The sequence below is a fragment of the Neopsephotus bourkii genome, unplaced genomic scaffold (genome assembly GCF_033783945.1).
Source record: "Neopsephotus bourkii isolate Nb327-2 ecotype Australia unplaced genomic scaffold, CSIRO-AGI_Nbou_v1 NB_1350, whole genome shotgun sequence".
NCBI lineage: Eukaryota > Metazoa > Chordata > Aves > Psittaciformes > Psittacidae > Neopsephotus > Neopsephotus bourkii.
In genome coordinates this window covers 3,469,945-3,497,483 of record NW_026901829.1, presented here as the reverse complement: position 1 = coordinate 3,497,483, position 27,539 = coordinate 3,469,945, and the positions used below count along the sequence as shown (strand labels likewise).

Here is a 27,539-nt window from a genome sequence, read left to right as displayed (position 1 = left end):
TTTGGCTTAGGAAATTGGGCTGAAATTCCTTGTAAAAGATTTCAAACAGCCTCCCACACACTTTTCTACGCTTCCTATCCCAGTAGAAACCAGCAATGAGAAAGAGATGAAAAGGGGAAAGAGATTGGGTGAAAAAGGCTTTAGTCATTAGATACTCCTGAAGGAAGACATAAAGGGTCAGCCTGATTCCTGATTTGTCTGATATGATTTATATATCACTGTTGACAACAACAGAGGCCAACTCCACATTATGGATTAACAGCTTGGCAGTGAAGGACAGAGTCGTTTATTTACTTTTCATGACAGAGTTCATGGGTTTGGACTCTCATAGGACATCCTGGGAGATTTCTCTATATTTTCCTAACATTTACTTCTAAGCAGACCTTAGACAAGGGGACAGGCTTTGATTTGTGGACACGTGATATTCCGTTGTTTGTTAGATATTGTATTTTCTTGCCCCTTTGAATATATGACTTAAAGAAGAGAGACAAAATAATAAAAAAAAAAATGTAGAAAACACTTTAGGATATTAAAAATTGAATTAAACAACAACAAAAAAGACCCAGGTATATTTTGTGCTTTTCTGGATGTAAGGGCTCTGTGGAAAAAAACCACACCACACCTAAAAATACCCAACTCAAACTACTCAATTATAAGCTTCTAAACCAAGCTTTTAACATAGAGCAATTGCTTATGGCTGAATCACATAAAACTATAAAACAGTTAGTAAAGGTGCATCCTTACCAATGGCTGCTTTAACACGGTTCACTAGGAAATGAAGTTTTAAAAAATGAAACTTGCTTTTTCATGTGATATTTTGACCTTTTGATTTCCTGGAATCTGCTTGATCATTATTTTCTTCCCTTTCCCAGTAAATGCCACAGGAATTTATCAGTTTACGGGATAACTTGAGAGCTATTAGGTGCTCCATATTCATTTGGACAATGTCAGGGGTAGTAGCATTTAGGGCTGAAGTCAAGACAACAGATTTTGTCATGAAAATGTCTTGTTTTGTGCACTTACACAAAGAGAGCTATAGTTTTTACTTCCATATTTCCAAGCTTGGTTTTATACATTTCCTTCCACTTTACCAGAAATCTGAGTTGGGTTTAGGGAAAGATAGATTGTTTTTTCTTTAATGTTAGAAAACATATTCAGTTATTCACATTTGAAAATGACACCTTGGATTTGTAGGAGACATCTTGGCAGAGGAAAGGACTATAAATCCTCACACACACATTTCTGCAATCCAAGAAGGAACTGTAATACCACCAAAGCCTGGCAAAAGAAAGTGAAATAAAAATGACTGTTCCCTTTTCTCCTGCAACTGCCATTATTCAGAATATTAAATAAGAAATCTGACAGATGGAAATATTTAGATTGGACCTCAGAGAGAAGATTCAATATTATCAAAATGGATTTGACTCTACTTTTAGTCTCCAATGTTTCTATTAAAAAAGCACAAGGAAGAGTTATTCTAATGGAAAACATTATATTTGCATTTATATGGGAGAGTGGAAACCAAAGTTTAAAACCACAAATGACTTTATATGTAGTATTTTAGCATTTGGGTTTGAAGTGTCCAGATGTGCAGAAATATCAGATATTTTGAAATGAACTTATTATCCAGGGGAGAGAAGGGGTTGAAATACAAACAGATTTGCTCTACTCTCTGAAAGACCTCTAAAGAAAAAATGGCACTGTGGAGTATATGATCACCAGATCTGGGCTGAATAAACAAAAAAAGATACAAAATAATAGGAAATAATTTTCAATTAGAAGTTGCTAGGTTTCTTGTTCAGACTTGCTTCAAAATATAATTTAATTACTGATGATTATTTGTAACTAGAAAAAAAAAGAAATTACTTTTATCAAATATGAATCATAGCCTTAACTCTAGTAAGTACCTTAAAATGAAACTAAAGTGATGCAATAAGTACCTACAAAAGTCTGATTTTATTCTGAAGAGGGATCATGTTTAAAGATCACATTTAAATGACTACCAAAGAAGATGGAGGTTGTCGGTTCCAAGGCATCATGTGGAGAAGACAAGTAGCAACAAGTACAATTTGCACTTCAAGAGGTTTCATCTTGATGTATGAAAAAAGATTTTTTACAGTAAAAATAATCACTCACTGGACCAACCTCTCCAGGGACCTGGTAGAATCCCCATTGCTGGAAATTTTCAAGATGTAATTGAACAGGTTGCTAGATAATCATGTCTAGGCTCTTTTCCCCACAAAAAAGATGAATCAGAGGATCTTTTGGGATCCCTACCAACCTGGGCAGCTCATCTACACTGCTGCAGTGTGGATGTACAAGAGTAAGACAAACATCATTGCTTATTCTTTTTTTAATATGACAAATAAAAAACTATGTAGCATTTCAAAATGGCAAATGTTAAGGAACATGAGAGAGGAATGAGTTGTATATTTTATCTCTTCACCATTTACAAAATGCCCCTATTTTTCTTTTTTTTTTTTTTTAGGTAGCCTTATCTGAAAATACTTTAAACCAAAAAAAAAAAAAAAAAAAAAAAGCCAACCCAAAACCCAAGTCCTGTCCTCATAAATGGCGTTAGAAAACACGAATCATGCTGAATTCCTAGGCTGTAACAAACATTTCTTCTCCAACAGAACTAATCTGCAACAAGACCAGTATCTAAGAAGTTTATTAATAAAAGATTATACTGTCACCATATTCTACCTGTGTTCATATAAATAATTTAGGCATAAAGGAATCCCCTAGTCCTTTTTTACAGACTTGAAAAAAATGTACAATATCAAAAAGGATCATGGCAAATTCTTTTACTAAAGACACATGAGAGTGAAAAAGATTGCCAGAGCAATCAAATAGGAGATATAAAATGGAAAGAAACATAGAAGATGACACACACAAAATACAGCTTCCAGCAAGGAAATTAGAGGAAGTGTGGTTGTATTGATGTTAATGCTAGTCAGAAGGTAACTGCAGTTTATGAAACATTTAGAAATATTATTTCTCTTTTTCATATTGTGTCCTGAAATAAAATTAAATCATTTTTATGGAAAGAATATCCCAAAGCACAGAAAGAACTCAACTCAGAATCTTTGCTGACCAGGGCACTTACCTGAGGCTGGAAATCTTATCTAGACTGATAATCCAGAGCAAGACCTTGGAAGAGTTTTTGTGCAGGTGTGGTTTGATCAGTCAGATGTTCTGCAGCTGTCTCCTTCCTAATTTGATTTTGAATTCAAAAAATTTCCTGATGAATGAAAACCATCAAACCCATTTTTCAAAAAGGTCTGGAACCAAATCCCATTGCTATAATTTTATCAACTGCAAATGAGCTAATCTGATTTGTACCAGCTAAGAAATAGAATCAGAAATCTCATAGATTACAGGTGACAGCTGGCTATTTCCCCCTTTGCTCATCATCTTTCTGTCACTTCTGAGATAATCTAAATTAAACTTTCAAGTAACCTAGTTTCCCATTTTTAAACTCTTATATCTTTCTCAATGCTTCTTAGCCTAAAGAAGCATTCTGCAAACCTGCAGAATTGGCATACACCTATAGCTTTTAAAATAGGTTTCTAAAGGTCTAAGTCGTTAATGTCTTCTTTCATCATAAACAAGCACCATCTCTATCAATGGTCTCAGCCCACATGCCCCCCACAGCTCCAAATAACTGTAGTAGTATATCATAGTCATAGTTACCCTCATATCTGATGAAGCTACAAATTCAATTCACCATTAAGGACATTCCTGATGATTTTAATTAGGTGCGAATTTGCAAAGGCAGTCAGCAGAAGTTAGCATCTCCTACAACAGGAATAAAGCTAGAGCTAGTTGCATCAGAAACAGTTACAGGGAGTCATATTCCATAAAAGTATCAGACCATGTGCAAATGCTGCATCTATAATAAAGTCGCTAAAAAAGTAGCATTATGCCATCACATTGACAATTAACTCCATTCCACTATTGAGGAAGGATGGATTAAAAACCTAAAGGCGTGAAACTGATCACTCAAAACAAATGTTTCACAATCCTTTTAAACTCAAGCAGTTGTAACTTTCATTCATTCTCTGGTTACTGTTAGTTATGAACAGTAACAAAAATAAATATATTAAATATCAGTTCCTTAACTTGGTATGCTCTTTTAAATTTTCACATGAAAACTGCTTACTGTATTATGGTAAATGTTGCATGTTTGAATAAAAAACTACAAAATGTAAGGTAAACTCTCTATTGCTAACACAAGCATTCTAACAAGCAGACAAGCTTAACAGAGGGAAACTACTGATCATTTTAACAAGTAGGCTAGTAATTTACTGCATTTATAATTCCCTTGGTTTGGAAAAAAAATTATTCCTGTGTCAGGAAAACAAGTCCTCTCAATTAACTTTTAATTCTGCCTTTTTGTTGCTGAGCCGTCTCCTTTACATAAACATTTTTAAACATTTTCATTGTGTTCTGTGTCATACTTTGTGCACCTTCTTCTATTAGTCAACATAACATTTATATTACTTTTATGTTACAGTGATGCTAAAACATAGAAGTACTAATATGATGGAAAACTCTTAAGAAACATAACCTGATTTACTAATCTCTGAGAAGACTAAACCATCCTAAAATACACTTATTCTGTAATTATAAAAGCTAAAATCAATACAGAAATACCAAGTAAACTGCTTTTATAAGTCCAGTAAAAAGTGCGGATCCTCCTAAAGAGCAGAACCTTTTGAATACTTTGTTCCACCACCAACAATTTGAGGACCCTTACTCCTGTACTAAAACAAATACAGCTTTCAGTTTGGTTCCTCAAAAGTATACCTGCTTCCTTTTATATATGTTTCCAGAGCCATAAGCACCAAAGGACATAAATAAAACATATAAATTATGCAAGAGATTAAAAATACTAATTCTAATTTAAATTCTAATTCTAAAAATTCTAAATCTAATTCTATATTATTTTTTTCAATTGCTTTCTTTTAAATAATGAATGTATAGAAACATTGCTCTCATTTTTTAATAAGAACACAAAGAATCAAGAAATTGGACACTGGTAAAACAGCTTAAAAAGAGGGGTTTGTCTCAGTGATCCTTTACAAAGCAGATCAGTCAAGATCTGTCTGTCAAATAATGCTACTAGAATAATGGATAGTTAAAGAAGATGGTAAACAACAAACTAGAGCATTTCTGATATTGTAGCTATTCTGTATGTTACAAATGTATGTTTTGAATGTTCTAAAACATTCAAAAGTTTCTAAAGGGCAATTTTATTTTGTATTTAGGAAATGTAGTGTGCCAAGTGCATAGTCTGTCACTTCATCATCCAGCTCTAGGACAATGCCTTTGCTGTCTTCTAGACTTACCTGTAGATTTTTTTTTCTTTCTTCTACCTGCCTGCCTCTGGGTTCACTTCTCCATTAGGGAATTATAATTCAAACAAAAGTATATACGAATTCACTTCTGGGAGAAAAAGAAAAAAAAAAAGGAGTTATCAAGATCTTTATAAAGCCTTAAGCACTATGGAAAAGCCAGAATGCAAGGCTAGAAAATGCCTCAGGCTTATGGCAAAGAGCAGCATAATTCATAGGCTGGGGGAGCATATGAGGATGTAGATGTGTTATTGAAACTGAAGACCAGAGGCATTGCTAGGACCCAGAGGACTTCAGTTAGGACAGTAGGCTCCTCCATGCTGAAGAAAGACTCAAAAGTTACTTTGCAGGCTGAGATCTCAGATAAGCCTCTATAGTCAAAGATGTCATTTTTAATAAATACAGCAGGTCAGATGCTTATGCCAGGCTAAGTCTATGGTGCAATTAGAAATTCTTGTGGCCTTTGTAGTTAAAAAGCAACTTCCTCTTTTGCATGAAAAGGTTGTGACATAAAATTTTTAGGCAGCCCATGCTTACAGTCTTCAGGAACTGAAGCATTGGAAAGTGTCTTAAAGACATCGCTCTGGACATTTAACCCTTTGTTTTTTTAGGGCATCTGAAGTAAGGCCCATGACTGTACTTGCCAGCTAGATAAGAAGGTTGAAACATTGTTAATTGTGTTGTTATAACACTGTCCAGATGGCAAAGCTTTTTCATATCAAAAACATAGTTGTAAAAGAAAAATTAGTGGAAGATATTGTCAAAGAAAATGTAGAAAAAATATATCTTCAAATCCATCTGTATTTTTGAGGGTACTTTTTTGTATCTGCTGCTACTGTAGCAATATGATTATGATAATAATCAAAATGCAGTATTTAGAAACATCATCATTTGATATACTTGCGCTCAACAGTATTGATCTATATCTTGGTAACTTAGAGAAAATTTCTCTTTTTGTAATTGGATAAAACTCATCAGGACTAAATTTTCTTCAGCTACTTCATATATTCAAACACTAACTTGAAATATAACTTCCAGTAAATTCTGATGACACAGGAAAAACTCCCTTTTTTGATGTCAGTAATTATGCTTCACTTGAGAAATGGAGGCAACCCCCCCCCAAAAGTCCCATGAGACTACTTATTTAAGCTGTTTAGCATTTGAAAATGACCTGATTTTTAACCTGATTTTCAGAACCTTTGAAATTAATGTCTTCAAGTATGACAAAGTTGGATTCAGAAAGACTTGGAAGGTGCTAACCTACCAAGCTTCCTTCTGTAGTCAATAGAGACAGGCAGGTCCTCCAAGGGCTAAGTGGGTATGCTCACTTTAGGAGCTCTGCTTCATCCCTGAAGGAGACTTTACTCTCACTCCAGTGGCACTAAAAGGCAAGTGAGAAGGCTGGCTTTTCTAGGCAAAAGTTAGACTTTGCAGATACCCCTCCTGAGCATTCCTTGCTCAGGAATTTATCCTTTCCCAGCAGGACTGTTGATTTGCAGGAGACATTGGGATGAAACAAACTTCAACAAAAACTTCCACCAGATAAGGAAACTGAGGGGCCTAAGCTTCCTGAGAAATGACCCAGAAAACTGTAAAATGTACCTTTCTGAAGTAAGGATTTTTGGTTATCTCTTCCTTTTTTTTTATTTATTTTTTAATTTGAAGTCCTCCAAGTAATGAATTCATATTCTAATATCAGGTTATTGTGCACAATAGTTGTACATTCTGGATATGAAGAGTGCCATAATTTTAAAGGAGAAACATGGAGATACAAAGAAAAGAGAAACTGGGGAGGACCAGGGAGGTGAAAAGAAGAAGAAAATAGATCTAACTTAACTATTTAATTTGCTAGTGTTATTTTAGTCTTCTAAATGTCACAATCTATGGTAGCTAACAGAAAGGCATGAATACATCTGTGTAAATGAGTAACAAATGAGATATATCTCTCAGACTCTGGAAAGTTGCCAAAAAAAAAAAAAAAAGAAATCTCAAGTTTAACGGAGGGAAACTCCCTATCATTTTAACAGTTAATCCCACAATGCAGTGCAAAGCAAAATGGCAGCATGGCAAACGTTGCTAAAAATGTAAAGGAGCAGAGCAAGTACCAATCTACTGCCATCGTTAAACACTCTGAACATGAGAGATGCCAAAAAAACATGCTCAAAAGAACATTTGTCCTTAGCAATGCAGTTACAATCTGGCATTGACCTGTCAACAGAGAAGGTCCATTATTTAGATGCTGGTAAAAATGAAACGGAAATTTTAAGTAATAATTTTGAAGAGATACTGAAATTTGTTTTCTTGTGTGAAACACCTTGCTTAGTAGGAAGACTTTTCTTTCATGAGCAACTTCTTTCTCAGGATGTTACAAAACCAAAAAAGTACAGCTATTATTTGTGAAAATACTCCTCATAACTATGATTTGCAGAGTGGAATGCAGGTATATACCTATGTACCTTCCATGGGCATATTTAAACTAGGGTTTACAAGACAGACTAATAAAACTTTGTATGAAATGTGTCTTTTGCTTCCTAAATATATGTATTGCACATTTCACATATAGAATCATAGAATGGTTAGGGTTGGAAAGGACCTTACGATCATCAAGTTCCTCTCCCCCTGCCATGAGCAGGGACGCCTCACACTAGACCATGTCACCTGAGGTTCTGTCCAGCTTGGCCTTTTGGAGAAAAGTATTTATGCACTTGATAAAGATCATTACCAAATCAACTGAATTTCAATAGTGGGTATAGACAGAATGAAATTAATTTAATTTGTATGAAATATGTTTTTCATATATTCTAAAGTAAATGAACATAAATTAACCACAGTAAGAAAAATGAGGAAAAAAGTTACATATTGTGTCCTTTATGTACCATAGCATTTTTGGATATTTTCCAAACACTTATCAGAAAAATTGCTTCAACACACTATAAAAGGTTTCTATACATTTTCATAAGTGTTTCCATCCCTTCCAATATTCCTCTCCCAAATAAAGTAGGATATATGCTTATGAAAATATCTTCCACGTTTCCTCTTGATATATCCAATATGCATATCAATATTATTTTTTGACATACATCGCTTTACCCTGTATCACATTTTCATACATATACATTAAATATAATCAAAATACTTCAGAACACATTGCTTCTACCATAGAAAACACAGGAAAATCTGCCGTCAGTGGTCACCCAAGAGACCAACAAAAAAAAAATCGCTGCTTAACAGAGGTGGTCTTTTTCTGAAGTCAAAGCAGCTGAGTGCATTCAATACTTGTGGGTATACTTTCGTTTGGTTTCTTTAGGACAAGAAATGGCTGAAGCAGGGTGGTCCCATGAATAACTCCCTGTCTCACTTACTTGACGATAAACTCAAATAATAACATAATAAGCCTTACCCATATGTAACACAACTCCATGTAGGCTTGACTGATCTTGAAGGTGCATAGACCAGCAAGTTTGGAATGCAGAACTGGTTTAACCTTCATGAAGGTCTTTAGGTTTTTGGTGGTTTTTTTTCTGTAAGTATCAAACAAAATGTAATTTTGAAAACAATTACAATGGTGGCATAAAAAAGAATTTTTGCTAACAATTGCTTTACAGTTGCTTTACAATTGCCTTTTTTAAAAATAAAAGCAAAATTTCTCTAGCTCTTCCATTTTTCAATATCCAGCTTTTATTGATAACTGAAAAATAAAAATAAAAAGGGGGGGGTGAGAAAGAAAACTATCCTCAAATCTTTTCTATGTCCCAGATTTATTTATGGTAGTATTTAATTCTCTGCTACTTGTCACCACACCCATGTAAAACATTTACATCTCTCTTTTCTGAAATAGCCACTGTCACTATTTCCCCCCTCCAAACCCCCCCACCCCACCCCCCGGCAGCACCCTCAAGAAAGATTTAGCAGTTTCTACTGAAGAAGTCTTGGTAAAGTTGAACGGCATAAAATGAAGTTAGGAAAACACAAGGGACAAATAATAGTGGAGGGACACGGACACAGGGACTGAGCAGGGATGAGGCACAGGAGTGAGAACACATACAGCTTTCACAGAAAAAAAGAAATGCTGGGATCTCAAGAAGCAGTTGAAGAGAAGCAGTAGTATATTTAAGAAGTTATAAAGGCTCATACCAGTCAGCAGGAGTCTACCCCTAATATAAGTGCTGCTTTCTACTCTCCTGGACAAGTGAAGTATGGTGGCAGAGCAGAGAGATACATGGTCAGACCTTGAGGTGCCTGAGACCCCAGGAGACCATCCTGGCAGTCACAGGCGAAAGGGAGGCCTCTGAGAAATTTGACAGCTAATCATGAGAAGGGAGAGGGGCTTTTCATGTATTGCTTTGCTTTTCACTTTATAATCCCTGGGGCTCTCAGAGTACAGCTTTGAGCGTAATAAAATATTTCCTGCTAGAGCAAATTGCTCTTAGCAACCACAGAAATACCCTGCACGCTCTTTCTACTGCTACAAAATACTTTCAACTGCCAGACCCAACAAGCCGTCATTAAAAAGCAACAGTCTATGACTTTTCCTACTTTTGACTTTGCTTGCAATCTAAAGCTTTTGTCTGCTGTTGGTCTCCTCTCAGCTCATGCTCAAGCTATGAGTGGTCAAAAACACCTGCTCCTTCCCACTTCTCCATAAGCACATATAAATCTTTGGCCAAACAGGCTGTGTGCAGTGCTGTCCAACAAAGGCAGCATCACTGTCATTAAGCCTTTATTGCTCCTAGACTGAAGAAGCTGCAATTTTCTTATTGTTGGCCTGGTGATGGGGCCACCTGGAAGCCTTTTTTCTTGTACACCTGTGCCTCTGGACATGCTATTCCTGTGGGCTCCCCAAGGAAACAACTTTGGAAAATGCCTTCAGACACTGTGCAAGGGATAGCAGTTTTTCGCTGGAAGGTCTTCAAACAGCCATTCAGATATCACTGACTGTAGTTTCACTGTTGCATTTGAGACAAGCCAAGACAGGGCTGTGGATGGGAGACAGATGACTAGTCTGACCTTCATGGTGCCTTGCTCTGCATGACCACTGTCCTCGTGGGCCACTTGATCAGGTGGTCAGGCAGCTTGTCTGGCACAAAATTAACCCAGACCAACATGAATTTTGTTCCCAGTGAAAGCAACTTCCAAGTCTGGCTGACCACACAAACAGAAACCGCAGAATCTCCCAGGACAGTAAAGACAAGTGGGACACTAAGTATTTCAACAAGAACTGCCCAAGGGTAGTTAAAATGATAATGAAACAGCAACCTAAACTGAGATACTAGAGATACCATGCCAGATGCTTCTAAGAAGTAGTGTCCACAGAAGAGAATTTGAGAAAACTCTATTAACCTTTGGAAAGATATTAAATGTCGGCACTGGATGCAGCCGAAGGACACTGTGAGGCAGAAAAAGACTGGGCAGTGTTACTTGTTGCCAAGATTATCTCTTCTTAAACTATATCAGTAAGGACCTCACAGACTTACTTGCTAGGATGCAAAGCTTTGAGCGGCTTAGGGAAGCAGGAAGTATTTAAGAACTTGCCATCACGTAGGAAAAATTTGACAGGATGTCAGAAGTAATTTTTCACATACGACATTGAAGTGCCTTGGGAAGCCTGCACCAGAAACCCAGTGGTTGAAAAAGCCCCAAAACAAAAACACATCCAAAATCAAAATGCCCCTTGAACTCAGACTGGCTTGAACAGAATCAGACAGTGGAGAGGAGCAATTCATCATCAGTGGGAAGCACAACTTGGCTTTTCTGCCCCAGAACCTTCCTCCCTGCCCAGCTTCTCAAACTCTAGGAATCCATCAGATTGAAACCAATGTGTAACAGTTTCAACATTTTTTCTATTTTAAAATATTTTCAAATATCTAAAGTAGTTATATAATAAATGGTTTTGCTTTTTGAATGAGGCTTTATATGCCAAATGTTAGCCTGGAAGGAGTATTTATAGCAGACTTTAAAGTCCCTGAAAATAGGAATTTATATTTACAATAGAAAGGTTGAAAAGTTTTTATTGTAGCTATATTAGCAGACCATCCCATAGTAAAAAGGTGCCGTTTTAACAAGAACACTTATAATAGCGGTATAATGTAGTTACGAAAGAATGAACTTTACAAGGTGAATGTACAATTTAACACAAATAATCATGCCAAAAAATTAAACAGGAGATTGCAGGAGAAATTCATTTAGCATATAGTTTCTCATAGAACATCTGATTTTATAGACTTTTACTAATGAGAAATACAACATCTTCTTCCATAAATAAGAATTGTTAAAGTGTTCATCAATTTTAATAGCTGACATCTTACACAGTGGTATTTATTTGAAAGAAATTTATACACAGAATTCAATGGATTAATCAATTGCATCAGTGGTAGTGAGCAGACTAACAGTACAATACTAATAAGGGGAGCTGCTGATGTGAATTCAAAAAATTTGAGGATTTTTGCATCTCACTTAAAACACAGTATCAAAATGTTCTTCTAGGAGTTAAAACTGGGGCAAATTCTGATACCATAGAAGAGCCAGAAAATCACCTCAAAAGATACAGGAAATCCCAACAAGAAATCTGTTTGTTTTTTTTTTTTTTACAGATCACACAAGCAAATCCTGTTTAGAAAATAGGATGATGTGCTTCCCTCCTCTCTTGTATCAGCATAAAGTCAGCATTGTACAAGGTGCTGTGGTGCAGAAGATCCCCCCCAAGCTCAGCATGCAGTCCAGGCAGCAGTAGTCAGAAATACCATCCTGTAGCTACTCTGCAAAGTTACAACAGGGGCAACTGATGTAGCCCTAAAGCTCCTCTTGCAAAAGGACTACAGATTGTCAGCATCATCTTCTCTATCCCATTCTTGTACTTTTCTTCTGGATGGTCTCTTCAAAGCTGTGTCAGAGCTCCTCTCCTAGCATAGATGGGAGTACATTTCACAGGGTGACATGCATCTGTCATGCAGTATATGCAATACACATTTTGACAGCACAAGGAATCCTGTATCCTACAAGACCTTACTCAGACCATGGCTGACCAAACAGCCCTGCCTAAAGTCCCTCCTTGGTTGCACTACTCCCAGGTTTTCCCACAGTATAAATCTGTGGAGCTGTAACTAGGGCTAGACCTAAAAACACTTTCCAAAAGGAAAAAAAGTAATTGCAAGTACTCTTGCAAAGTACCCCCTGTAGGCAATGATCCTGTCGGTCAATAAATATGTCAGTCAATAAAAGCCCTAGTTTCACAAATGCTTACATATCTGCTTAAATTTAAGCCCCTGGCTAGTCCCCTTTTGTGTCTATGGGCCTTCTCACATAAAACCAAACAAAATCCCTAAGTGTTTATAGGAACAGGAAATGAAGCACAAAATTTGCTGGTCTTCTCCCCACCATGTAGAAGAATTAAAAGCAAATCTTCTCTATCATAATATGTATGTAACAGAAGAACAAATTCTGTGGCTGTTTCAATACTGTAAGAATCCTAGAATCATAGAATCAGTGAGGTTGGAAATAACCTTTATTGTTAAGTCCAACATTTACCCCAGGACTGCCAAGTCCACCACTAAACCATGTCACCAAGGGCCTTGTCTACACAGGTTTTGAACACTTCCAGAGATAGTGATTCCACTACTGCCCTGGGCAGCTTGTTCCAAAACCTGATCACCCTCTCTGTGAAGAAATTTTTCCTGATATGCAATCTAAACCTCCCTGGTGCAGCAAAACAACAGAGAAAAGAATTGCTACCTTTTTTTTTCTTCACCCTTATTACAAATTCAGTGTTGCCTTTTGCTTTCTCTTAATTTATCTTGGCTTTTTTTTTTTTTTCTGTTTCCATTGGTGAACAAACTTGTAGTCTCTTAATAATTTTTAACTTAGAAATTTGATTTTGTAATAACTGTAAACAATCTGAAATAGCAGCTGATTATTGATTCCACTATTCTTGTAAAAATAATTTTCTGGGAAAAGAAAGTATGGTGTACTTGACTGCTTAGATCTCACAGAACTGATTGGGGTTTATTTCTTCCAATGAGGTGACAATGTTAAAACTAGATGTTGAGACCAGGACCTGGTAAGTGTGTCATACTGATAATGTGGAAAGACATCTAGATTAGAAAGTCTCAAGAGTTCTACAGGTTTAATCCCAGAAGGCAGCTCAGCCCCACACAGGCACTTTCTCACTCCCCCAGCAGTGAAATGGAGGAGAGAACCAGAAGGGTAAAACTGATGAAACTCATAGGCGGAATTAGACAATTTAGGTAAAGCAAAAGCCACATGCACAAGCAATAGAAAAATAAAGGATTCACTCACTCTTTCCCATCATCAGGCAGGAGTTCAGCTGTCTCCAGCAAAGCAGGGCTCTATTACACTTAATGGAGATTTGGGAAGACAAACACCATCACTCCAAATGTCCTCATGTTCCTTCTTCTTCCCCCAGCTTTATACACTGAGCGTATGCTACGAGCTAGCCCTTTGGTCAGTTAGAGTCAGCTGTCCCAGCCGTACCCCCTCCCGACTCCTTGTGCATCCCCAGCCTGCTGGCTGGTGGGTGATGTGAGCAGAAAAGGCATTGGTTCTGTGTAAGAACTGCTCAGCAATAGCTAAAACACTACTGTATTATCAGCACTGTTTTCAGCAAGAATTCGAAACATAGTCCCATACAAACTACTATGGAGAAAATTAACTCTATCCCAGCAAAGAACAGTACATCAGATCATGGAACTCCAAACCAGCTGACAAATTCACAAAGACACTTAAAATAAAATGGGAGAATTCAGTGTGGACTTTGAATGCTATTACAGAAAAAAACCCAAAATTTTTTATGGACACTAATTGTATGGACAGAAATCTATTTTGAACATTCATCAGCTAGAAATATATGTAAAATTATTATTACCACACAAAAATATGTCATGTTTCCAGATACACATTTTAAAAAACCTTTTAGACAATTACAATTGTGCAAGATAATAACAAACGCAACAGCAACTTTCCAATAATTCATTAAGCAGAACTGGAGCTGGTTGATAAAGACACTCCCTTTGTGAATAACATACCACAGTAAGGCATGGGTTCTGTCTATTAAAAGAAAACGTTTTTCAAAAAATCATTATAACTGGAAAGAAAATATTAAATTTTGGATTTCTTTAATATTAAATGAAAACTATTTCTCTTAATGAGTTTGATCTTCATGATCCTGCTCATAGTCTAGAGAAATAAGCTCTGCTTCAGGACACAAAAGCTAATGAATCTTTAATATTTTATTGTCATATACAATCATGATTTTGTTAGAGCTCCTTCACATTGCTAAAACATTACGCAGCTTGCAACCATTCATTTTTTTTCTGCTATATCATCAGCTGAAGGAATATACATTAAATATATAGCAACGCTTTTCACTGTCCTATTTCCAGATTTAGAAAAATATGACATAAATCCAGTGCTTGATCCTGAGACAGTCTAGTTCCTTAAACCCTTAATTTTTAAAGAATCAGAAAACCAATGAAAGCTTGTATCTCACAGCATCTTGCCAGCATGCTCAACTGAAGTCAAGAACTGTTGATCAGCTCTTCTTATTGGATATTGATTTCCCTGCAAAAGTGACTAATTCCCTTCAGAAAGCTGGGTAATTCAATATGCTCACCTCACAGTGCACACATGTTTCCCATTAAAAACCATCAGGAAGCAAGCACATGTATTTAAGGAATAATTTGGTTTTCTTTGTGCATGTTTGTTACATAAAATCTTTTTTTCCGTCCCATGAAATTGAACAACCTTATGCCCATTGCAGACAATGGAAAAAAGTTGTTGACTTCAACATGCTTTACATCAGGCCCTTTGTACTTCTAGCTGTTCCAGGCACAGATTACTCAATGCCTAATGTGGAGTTAGTAATTTGAAATAACTCAGGACTTTTATGACACTTCATTTTGCATGATACAACTTCTTTCACAATAAATTCTTCAAATACAGCTTTTGTTCATAGAAATAAGCCCATGATTAACTAATTTCACATAAAAATATCAGTGGTTTATTTGAGGAAAAATATTTATTTGAAACTTTACAAAAAATGTTCAAGAGTGTAAATCCATATAGTACATTTTAAGCATTACTACCACCACAAATTTGTGAGAGTATAACAAAAAGGAATTAGATTTCTTAAACCCAGAGTAGGAATGCTATTACTCCAAGGAAAATAGCAGAATTCTCCAACTCAATTGCTCTCTCCTTGTTTCCTTATGTAGCTGTATCTAGAATGGACTCTTCTTCAGTCCATTTTTGATGGGTTTCCTTGTAAACTTGTGAAGAAAGATCACACACATGAACAAATCAAGTAATATTTGACCTATACAATTTAGAATCATAGAATAGTTAAGGTCGGAAAGGACCTTAAGATCATCAAGTTCCAACGCCCCTGCCATGGGCAGGGACACCTCGCTCTAAACCATATCACACAAGGCCTTGTCCAACCTGGCCTTGAACACCGCCAGGGATGGAGCATTCACAGCCTCCCTGGGCAACCCATTCCAGTGCCTCACCACCCTAACAGAAAAGAATTTCCTCCTTATATCCGATCTAAACTTCCCCTGTTTAAGTTTTAACCCATTACCCCTAGTCCTATCGCTACAATCCCTAATGAAGAGTCCCACCCCAGCATCTCTATAGGCCCCCTTCAGATACTGGAAGGCTGCTATGAGGTCTCCACACATCCTTCTCTTCTCCATGCTGAACAGCCCCAACTTTCTCAGCCGATCTTCATATGGGAGGTGCTCCAGTCCCCTGATCATTCTCGTGGCCCTCTTCTGGACTTGTTCCAACAGATCCATGTCCTTTTTATGTTGAGGACACCAGAACTGCACACAATACTTCAAGTGAGGTCTCACAAGAGCAGAATAAAGGGACAGGATCGTCTCCTTCGACCTGCTGGTCACAGCAGGATATGGATATGGTTGGCTTTCTGGGTTGCAAGTGCACGCTGCCTGCTCGTGTTCATTAAGGTACATAAATTCTTTCCTACTATCCAGATTGCAAGACTGAGAAGTACTTTAATCTTATCTGTTCCTCTCCAAACTTAATTGTTTCTGCTGCCTCTTTCTGTTTCTAGTACATGTTTCGTCAGATTGAAATCCAAGGTTTCTTTCTCTTATCAATCACTCTTAATTTTTATTTAAATTTTTCAAGCTTTTAGCTTGAGAGATGGAAGCTGTGGCACTGTTTTTCTTCCACACCCTTCTACATTTGCATCCATACTTTTGCTATTCAGTACCTGTCAGCATTGCAGTTAATTAATTACCTGATTTCAAAACTTTCATGGTCTGCTTGTGGCTAGTTCAGATATACACAGATCTCAAAGGCAGAAAAGACCATGATGAACATCAATCACATCCTATCACACTCCATAGGACTCCTCTTCATCAGGTCCTGCCTTAAACTGAATGGTTGTTCTTGAATTATTTTGGGGTTTTTAGAAGAAGTATTTTTTAAGTATTGAGTATTTTAATATTTTTAAGTATTTTATCAAATATAAAACTTACCCATACTAGGGAAGCCAAACCAACCTTCATTTTATAGTTCCAGGATTTTAATTTTTTAAAAATGCTTTACGCTTAACGTGATGTTTTTTTCCACTTCAGCTATCATATTTCGATTCTACAAAAATGCATTATAAATAATATTATTGAAACAATTATATGTGGGGATTAAAAACGAGACTGTTCTCTGTTGAACAAGACAGCCTGTCAGAGAAGAAGATAACTAGTTAAATGCTGTTGATGAAAGATTTCATGTGTGATAAGTTCAATTCCCTGTCATACACCTGGGGGGATTTCAAAGTGATTAACTCCTTTTTAAGATTGCAAAGCAATGTGCTTCCTCCTCAGGCTATTCTCACTCTGTTTCCCCATGTGCAATGCATTCACTCAAGTTCTACTCACTTCTAGCACAGAGGCAACAGTCATTATTACTGAGAAAGTATCACCCTTCTGAAAGCAATTCCTTCAGCGTTTATTCCTGCAGAAAGCAGAGTTATATCCTTGTTTTAAATAGTGATCAAAACAGGCTATGACAGATTTCTAGAGAGCATCTCAATACTCAGGTCCTTCACACGTATGTCATGTTCTATTGGTCTTTTGGCTCATGAAAGAATAGGCCTTCTGACTGCTGGGGCAGGTGTCTTTCCTTTTTGTAACGCTTTCTCCAGCATATCCAGAATAAGAGGTCTGAAACATAAGTATCTCCTCATAATATATCAAATTGGAATCCAAATTCTTTTCTAAAGATGACTTTAGTTTGAATAGTTGCAATTCTCTCAATTTTACTACAGCAAAAAGAGAGGAAATTACATTTTCTCATCTTATAGGACACGGCAGGAATAAATCCTTTTGGCAAAAGAATGCAGATCACCACAGAAACTAGCTAACATAAATACATAAACAGAAAGGTCAAAATAAAGCTGAGTATATCACACCTAAAAAGTACCTGAGAATTTACTCATCTCAGAGGCGAAAAACCCAAACACTACAACAACAAAAAAACAAACAAAAAATAACAAAATTAAAAAGTATTGTTAATATGACTAGAAGGAGTTGCAAGCTTGACGTAAACTGAGATTTTGATTCTAATTATTTGAGCACAAGTTTTCAAAAAGTTAAGATTAATCTTCTTACTGTCTTAAACTGAATGCCAGTGAGTTTTAGCCATTGTTTTAAATAGAATGAAGTCTAAAATTTCTAAAAATTAAAAGTCACAAATAGTGTTCTTTAACATCTGTTCATGCATATAAAGCTTTATTCTGTTAAAAATACCAAGGATTCACAGGTTGGGGGTTGACCTGCTGGAAAGTAGTGAAGGGGAAAGGGACCTGGGGATAGGAGGATGACCATGAGCCAGCAAGGTGCCCTTGTGGCCAAGAAGGCCAATGGCATCCTAGGGTGTATTAGAAGGGATGTGGTTAGTAGGCCAAGAGAGGTCCTCCTCCCCCTCTGTTCTGCCTTGGTGAGGCTGCATCTGAAATATTGTGTCCAGGTCTGGGCCCCTCAGTTCAAGGACAGGGACCTGCTGGAGAGAGTCCAGCGCAGAGCCACAAAGATGGTTAAGGGAGTGGAACAACTTCCTTATGAGGAGAGGCTGAGGGAGCTGGGTCTCTTTAGCTTGGAGGAGACTGAGGGGTGACCTCATCAATGTTTACAAATATGTAAAGGTGAGTGTCAGGATGATGGAGCTAGGTTTTTTTTTTCAGTGATGTCCAGTGATAGGACAAGGGACAGTGGGTGTAAAGTGGAGCATAGGAGGTTCCATGTGAACATCAGGAAAAACTTCTTTACTGTGGGAGTGACAGAGCGCTGGAACAGGCTGCCCAGGGGGGTCGTGGAGTCTCCTACATTGGAGATATTCAAGACCCACCTGGACAAGTTCCTGTGTGATGTACTCTAGGTTACCCTGCTCTTGCAGGGGGTTTGGACTAGATGATCTTTCGAGGTCCCTTCCAACCCTTGGGATTCTGTGTTTCTGTGATTCCTTCATCCTCTTTTTATCCCCCTCTGACTCAACTTCTGATGTATGCTCTGGGAGACCTGATGGAACTAGGAGAAACAACAGCTTCATACTCCCCATAGATTGTTAAATTCTCTCAAGTTACAGCAACAGCTTATGGTGTATCTATCTGATGTGTCATTAGAACGCCAACAGTTAATTACGAGATACTTCAGAGACACATAACCTGGAGGCAATCTCTACATCTCTCTTTGTAATACAGGAGCATAAACTTATCTGTAGATGAGTGGGGGTGAGGATGATGGTACTGAAACAAGCCTGAACTATCACTATCTCTCTTTTAGAAATAATGTTTTAAAATTCTATCCAGAGTTTATTTTGCTTGGCTGGTGTGTTCCTTCATTATAAATTCTCTCTATGTATTAACCACTGCCCTCTTGGCAGGGACTTGAGCCAGCTGTTAATGGTTTTATTGCTGGGGGGGGGGGGAGCAGAATGGAAAAAAAAAAATTATAGTGTGTCCTTGACATGTCAGTGGTATAAATAAATATCTTCAGAGAAGGATGTGAGCCTAGATGCTATAATTTTTACTTGACAGACTAGGACAACTGGGTTGAGAGTATCTGACAGCTAGATACAGTCTGATCTATAAGACTGAGTAGGGAAGCATGACAGACATATGTATTTATTAAAGATACATTTCCAAAATGTCCTAGTTTAATTTGACAACTCTGCCAGATAAAGCCTCAGGAAGTCCAAGGATATTACTTTGTACATGCCAGCATGACACTACAGTTTCAGTAGAAGTTAAAAATCATAAATAAATAGTTTTAGTGTCTTAAATTTAAAAATGGTAGGTACATTTATGAATGCTACAAAGCTAACCTATCTTTTAACAAAATAAAGAAGTTGAATTACTTTGCATACTTTGTGAATGTAGAAAAAGTGCACATGTATAACACGTATACAGTACTGGGTATTATTACTATTATATCCAAGTATATATCAGGAACAATACTTTTGTGGCAACATTGTAACATAGCAATATTTTTGTCATTTACTAAATTGGCAGCTAGCTTGTAGAAATTCAAACTGAGCACAAGAAGCACATGAAGCATTTTTCTTGCACTAGAAAGTTACAAGAAAAATATAAACATATTTCTACCGCTGAAACAATAGTGTGTTATACTTTTGAAACTCAGATTTCACACCATAGCCACTAACACTAACCTGATATTTGTCTGTCAGCATTTCAGAGAACCAGGAAAACTATACTTCATGCTTCTCTGGCTCCCTATAAAGACATGTTTTCAGTGTTCCTTATTGATATAACCAATCTTATAGGAGAGAAAATAAAAGTAGTTAATCATCTGATTTATTTGGCAAAGATCTCTACTTCCAGCATTTTGAGAACTTCAAATAAGTGAAATCATACCCCTAATATTCATATCTGCAGTGCTGGAGCTACAAACATATACATATGCCTTCATTTTAGGACAGTATAACTGCAATGGCCTCAAGACAGCAACTGACAAATGTTGTAGTTTAGATGAAAATAAAATCAAGTATATGTGTAAGTCATACTCATTATATGATACTCATCATAGGACTCAGCTGTGACAAACCATGAGAGAGAAGCTTCCTCCTCATTTTAAAGAATAAGGCAAATATTTAGGAGATGAAAATTCATCAGGAAAGATGATTACTTTATTACAGTCTTACTAAATTGTTACTAAGCCTTCAGGTTCTTTATCAAATGTAAAATTTTCAGGGCTGGGGGAGGGGGCAAATAGAAGCATAAAGATTTAGGTTTTAAATTTTTTTGTGAGAATGCTGAAGAAAAGAAGTAATTCCACAGAATCTTAATGTCTTTTCTCCCTTGTGTTTTGTGTTGAAAGTCAGAGTTACCAGCTCTCTTTAGAACCTGGTACCTGCAGCCATCACATTTCTAGTGCAAATAAGTACTGTAGCAAGGCCAGTATAATATCCATGCAGACAGATATAGCAGATCTATATAAACAACATGAGATGTGTCCAGCAATCTCAGCAAATTTAGGCTAAGCCAGAGATCTGCACTGTTAAACAATTTTTTTTTCTCATTTGCTAAAGAAGGTGATTGAACAAACCAAGGTTAAAACCCAAAGAGAACCTTTTGAGAAAACTTTTTCAAGCGGAGTTAAGTAGAAAACTCTCTCTTCTCTCTCTAGCATAACAATTCAAAGGAGGTAAGAAACTATGGGAAAGGGGCAGGCCAGTTGGCAGGATAAAAAACAAATAAATCAAGAACCCTCATTATTTTATGTAGTGAAAGCATTGGACAATTAAAAGTAGCTGAATATAAACCAGTCTTAACAATTTTAAACACATAACTCAAACTGTATTATCTCCCAAAACAAAATGATGGTCTTGTCCTACTTTTCTGCTGTTCAACCTTTTTTCACCTGCCTGCTTCCTAGAGACATGTCTATAACTCTTATCCTAACCCAGGAAAATCCTTCACACTTTTGCTTCTCATCTTTCTTACTGACAGCAAAGTACCAACTCTAAGAACTGTTGTGCACCAATAGAGCATAAATTAGTAACTTTGATATACAACGAGAGAAAGCAGTGTACAAGAAACCAATACATTAAACAAAATAAAAATAGCAAGAGGTAAAGAAACTCAAAGACATCATTTTTTTCTAAAATAATTTTCTTTGTTTCCCCCAAAGGGCAGCATTAGTTTGTGGACTAGAGCTGATAAAAATGATCCTTAATAAGTAGGACCACTCATCCACAGGAAGTTTTCACCAAATTTCAAGTCCTAAAACAAAATAAAATGTTTATGTGCAGTCACTGTATACCTCAGGTCCAGTGCATTTGCAGTGTATCAGGATAACTCAGATGCATGTTAATATGCTAATAAAGATGGTAAATGTAGGTAAAGGCACAGATTTGCCATGGGTACATTATTTGTGTGGTGTGAGAGCAAAGAGCAAAAAGCTTCTGTCAAGCTTGTAAGAAAAAGGTTTTCAAGGAGATGATTATCACTCAAAATTATTTTAGAAACAGAAAGAAGAAATGTTTTATCCACTGAAGGGAACCTTCTGGTGCATGGCTTATTATTAAGAAGCTTATTGCTTTATTGGAAGTAGAAATTATAATTTTAGATGGGTTAAGATATTTCACCTGAGATGATGTCAATAAAGTTCATAGTTATGAATTAAAAAAAAAGAGACAAAACCCCAGAACAAAATGACTAAACAGCAAGAAGAAAATAAACTTTTCAGCTCTTAAAAAGAGAATTAAAGTAATCTTTAGACTGAAGTTCTAGATTCCAGGCTCAGACAACATTTCAAGAAATCTCCTCAGCTTTAAATCCCCCACATCTTTTAACAGGAACATTTGCAATTTGTTACGAAGACACAGGCTGCAACACATAGTTAAATCTTCTGTTGAGCAGCCACTTTCATTGTTGAGTTTCTCTTCCTTTTATCCTATTGCTGTTTGTGTTTTTGAGCTACAACAAAATATTTTTATGTTTTTAGATATTAGATGAAAAGTCCCAAAGTTTAACTTGGGTAGAAACTGACAGAAAAATCTGACCCCAGATCCAGCCCATGTATGATGTTCTTGGACTTCTCATCATCTTATTTGCTTAAGTTTGGACGAAAAACATAAAAAATAAGCTTTAAGTGGAAATACGTTTGCAAACTCAAGGAGAAAGCAGCTTGTAAGATTCTGTAATCACTTCCCAGTCTGTATGTTATTACTGCTATTGAAATAGATGGCAAGAACACAACACCAAGGCTCTGCACATGATTAACATTTTATTCTTCCTGTAACTTGCTATAAACCTCAAATGAACTCGCAGGTTGGCAATAGCATACTTAGAGCTAGATGCCAAATTATATGAGACATTTTTTCCAAACAGCATCACCTTCTTTGGGTTTGGTTCACTTTCTTTCTCCCACCCTCTTTTTTCCCCTCATCCCCCAATAGCTGTTATAGCTGGTCAGACGTTTCATATGTATTTGTGACTTAAATCATTGAAAAGGTCTCAATCCTAGACACAAAATGCTTCATGAAGAGATTTTTTTTTCTTCTTTTCAGCTACAGGCTTGCTTTTCCTTTGAGAAATGTTGCAAAAAAAAGATACCAATTATCCCAATTAGCCTGTCAGCAAAAGTCCAGAATGGGCTTACCCACCCATTTTCCATAGGCCCCGGAAGAATAATCACATCATGGAGTAACTATGCTACTGCTGCTTTCTGTGCCATATAGTCAAGTAACTCGGGAGGTTCAATGTCCAAGGGTTCAGCCTGGTTAGCTGCCTGGTCCTGCAGAAAGCTTTTCAGCTCTCAGGGTCATAAGCCACATATGTCAGACAGAACAGCATCCTGCCTCAGATTTTGTGAATATTCTCAATGCAATGTCCAAGGATTGTTGCTAAAGGCCACATTTTACAAAAACATCAAAGGACTTAAAATACCTGCAAAGGGTTTGCTCAGTACAGGACTCAGAGAGGAAAGCCTGACAAGATTTTCCAGAAACAGTTTTAAGAAAGTAAGGCAAGAGATGCCTGAAGACTAAGCTCCTTCAGGTTACAGTCAACCCAGGTACACTTGAGATGAGGACTGGAAGCCCAATTTTGCCGAAATCCGGTGGGTCTACCTGCTAACATTGTCCCTGACTACTGTTTGAGGATCAGATCTGATCTCTGAGTAATGAAAGCAAGCTTATGCTTTTGGGTTTTTTTTCTTAAGTGCTTTTTTATTTCTTAGAAAGAAGGAAAGACATTTGGCCAAATCATCTTGTTAACATGCTTTCATTTGTTGAATTCACTCCCATTACACCTAGAAGAAAAATGAACAAACTAGCACAGTAGTGTAATATGAAATCTTGATAGCATACTGAAACAGCTAGACATTTCAATTCTTTGCTGATAAATTTGTTCCTTTGAAAATGTGTAACATACTTCAAAAATATCTATGTGATGCTTCGGTGAACATCCCTTTATTGAAAACCAGAGTAACGATACAATTCTGGTCACAGATGAATGGCCTGACAAAGTCCAGATACAGACAGTCAAGGTCCTGCTCTGCCTTCACATTCTCAAGACTGATTACAGTCCAAGTGGCCCCCCATGAACCTCAGAGAATAATTGGCCTTTCATTTATAAAACCTTTAGGTCCATTTTGTTCTGATGATGGAATCTTTCCTCTTTTTCTGCTACCAACATTGTTTGCTATCTATATAGCTCTTGGAACATCATGACAATTTGCCGAGAAAGGCGGATAGCTCTACCTGCATTAATAGAAATGGGGTGAAAATGTGTAATATTGAAAAACAGACCTGCTCAAGCTATTAGCAGTTGCAAAGAACACTGACTCTCAGACATCCAGTCCACTGTGCTCTAGCCTTTCAAGTTACACTGACAGTTACTAGGTACAATTGAGATTGTACACTGACAATACAGAAAGAAAGAGAAAAAACACTCTGAAAGAAAACCTAATTTAGAGAAGGTGTTAGAACAGAAGGATTGGAAGACAATACTGGTGACATGGGGAAAGGAGAGTCTGAGCAACAGCACAGAAACAAAGATATCTGAAAGTAAGAGAAGAAACACAGATAGCACCTTCAGGTAACAAAGCAGTAATTTTATTTGTTTTGCATATAAATCAGGAAAAAACATGTATTAGAATTTAGGTGAGATGTGACTGTCAGCTAGAGTTTTCAGGAAATAAAGATAAAAAATTATTCAAGTTTTGTATTTTTTATGTTTTTCTACTTTCATTTGGCACCCTGGAGTCAAATTTTGCACTGGAAGCCCTTGTCTTTACAGTTTTCTGTTTTCTTTTTGCTTGTGGTTCTTTCCTGGGAGCTTTGCATGATCAAATGGCATAACCAGCTACTAAATCTGATCCTCAACTTCATTTCCTGGTTTCCCTGGAGTCCGAAAACCAGGACTGGAGTATTTTCTTCTGAGAAAATGTTCCATTAGCCTAGGTTAGAAGGCTGGCCAAAACTTTTAACACCACCTAAGATGCCCTGTTGTTCGAACAAAGGCCTTGGAAGGCATTTCTGTCAGCTGGTGTTGAGCTTAGCATCCTGTAGAGCTTGCAAGACATCTGCTGGCATCCCACTGCGCAACTCCAGAGGTGCCGAGGGACTGTGGCAGCCCACTACCCCAGCCAGGCTCTGTGGAGTGGTGGCTATGGTCTCTCTCTGCTGACCTGGTTGGGCACCTGCAGTGCATGACCTTCCTTGAACTCAAGTCCTACCACTGTGACCATGGCTACAGGGGGACAATTTTTCTCCAAATTTGTTCACCTCCTGCTTAAATCGGTGAGTCTTGTGTGAACAGGGCTCCTTCCCCTGTGTCTAGCTGTTCTGAAAAACAGAAAACAGATGACTGAGTAAAGCATCATCTGGGATATTAATAATATCATTTCCAGGCTTCTAATGTTACGAAGACTTCAGCCAATACAGAGTGTTTATTATGTAACTGTTCCCCGTTAGTTTAGATATACAAACTTGTAGGGGAATAAAAGTATATTACATTGGAATGACTATAGAGAATATTTGCATTCCTGTTTGAATGGATCTCTTCTAGGTTTCAGAATACAGAATAATTATGGAAATCGTATGCACATGTGTGATGTAAGAAACTCGGTACGGTGGAGGTACTACGGGAAATCTACAGTTACATGGTGTAAAGAGGCTACAGCTGCACAGTTCACTGTGGAAAGAATAACTTCAAATGGCAGCAAACTAGACATAAAATTAAAAGCTTATGAAAGCATCACTGTTCACAGAATAAGAAGAGGACAGATTCATAAATATGTATGAATAAGCAGCAAGTTAAAACGTGTGATAGAAAAGAATATATTTTCTGTATTTCTTTCTGACTTCCAGTACCATTTCACATCTGAAGATCCATTAGGCTACACCAATCATAGAATCGCAGATTGGTTTGGGTTGGAAGGGATCTTAAAGATCTCCTTGTTTCAGCCGCTCTGCCATGGGCAGGGACACCTCCCTCTATACCCTCCTCACCGCCCTAAGGGTTTCAAACTCCACCATTTCTTGGTCGCACCATTATGATGGCCATCTGTGTAAAAAATTAGCTTCAAATGACACATGAATTTTAGACATACACTAGGGGAGGGAAAGATTATGACACAGTAATGTTCATCAATATTTAATGTATTTAGAATTGTTTCTCAGACTTGCAATAATGAAAACAAGCTTATGTCACATCTACAAACTTGAAACAAATTGTTTGACTTGAGGAATTAGGTTATAGTTGCCATTGATTTCTAATTTTGCAAAAAAAAACAACCAACCATGGTAACAGGCAGTAACAGAAATTGTGGGTTCATATTTTAAGGTACACCTCAAAAGAGGCACAAAAAGCCAGTTTTGCTAACAGGTGCAAAGTGGTAGCATTATTCTGTTCTTTTGCTGCAACCTTTTAAAAAGCAACTCAGGTTATCTTTTAGCATTAAAACACTTTAATAAACACATTAATAAAATTAACTAATTAATACAGCAGTACCAGCAGTTGGCTATCTGTAAAGTTCAACATTGAATCATAAGTAAGTCAGGAAAATCTGACAAATGTAAGAAATCACACAAAGACAATGCAGGAAGTAATCAAACACCCTTAATATCACAAAGTTGGTCAAATCTGGCACTGGTTTCAGTTACTTCTGTTTAAGTTCACCTGGAATAACAGTCCCCAATGGATCCTTTTTTCCAATTAGAAATTTAAGATTTGAATTATATCAATTAATACAACAATAATTATAGTAAATCATATGAAATACACAATGAGGAAGAGTGTGTTTGCAGATGACCATTTGGGTGTCACATATTAAATAAATTAATAAAATAAAAACAGTGGTGCATTTTCTTTCCCATGAAATGTTATGCAGCTATTACAGCAGCCACTGTTGGTTGGCAGATCAGTTTTAGGAAAACACAGAATGTACAGCCTTAGATATAATTTCTTTTCCTAGGGCACCAGGTGCTTTAAATGCCATCAGAAGGATGCTCTAGGCAGTGCCATACTGTCCAGCATGGCTTGGCATAGGTTAGCTCAAAGCCTTTGTGTCTTTGCAGACTTTGATTAAGGGCCAGTGTTAGAACTCCTATGGGTTTTTACTTGATCCAGTGTAAAATAGGGATTTTTTTTTTCCCATCATAGCTGCCAAAAAATATGCCAGTTAAGATAATTACATTTCAATTTAAATTGGTAATTTAATGGAAAATTTTAAACCAGGATGTAGGACAAAATGCATATTTCTAATCCTATTCCACAACAATACTTTTTGTCTGTTGTAGATAATTTAGGGGCCCAGTTCCATGGTTTTGGCACTCAGTGAGAACAGGGAGTTTTAGGACTCCATTGTTTTAGAGGATTGTCTCTTCCGTCTATTTTAAGCCTTCAAAACTCACCTTGATTTAGTTTTATCCATTTACTGTTTGCTGTTTCATTAACTACCTGTCTTTATGAGCCACAATACACGTAAGAAACAAATTCTTACAAAAAATATTTGCTCCCTTTTAGGAGGATAAGTAGAACCCAAGATATTCTGTCTGCCACTTCTCTGTTGTTTTCAGTATTTGTTTCGAGGCTGACACAGAAGTCTGGCAGTCGCAACATACTGTAAGGGGAATAATTTTCCTTTGTTTAGAGAGCAGTGTGTGCCGCCATTTAAA

General features: G+C 37.0%; 1 long non-coding RNA gene across 2 annotated transcripts; it reads right to left on the bottom strand.

Moving 5' to 3' along the window:
- Window positions 1–16,863: 16,863 nt before the first annotated feature.
- LOC133219395 (uncharacterized) lies at window positions 16,864–26,295 on the bottom strand. Of its 2 annotated transcripts, XR_009727428.1 has the most exons (3): window positions 26,246–26,295; window positions 25,097–25,205; window positions 16,864–17,578 (listed from the first exon to the last, which is right to left on the bottom strand). It is a non-coding gene; the product is annotated as an uncharacterized LOC133219395 (long non-coding RNA). The 2 variants fall into 2 exon arrangements; XR_009727429.1 differs by lacking the exon at window positions 16,864–17,578 and having other exon boundaries at window positions 23,813–25,205.
- Between the last annotated feature and the right edge of the window lie 1,244 nt (window positions 26,296–27,539).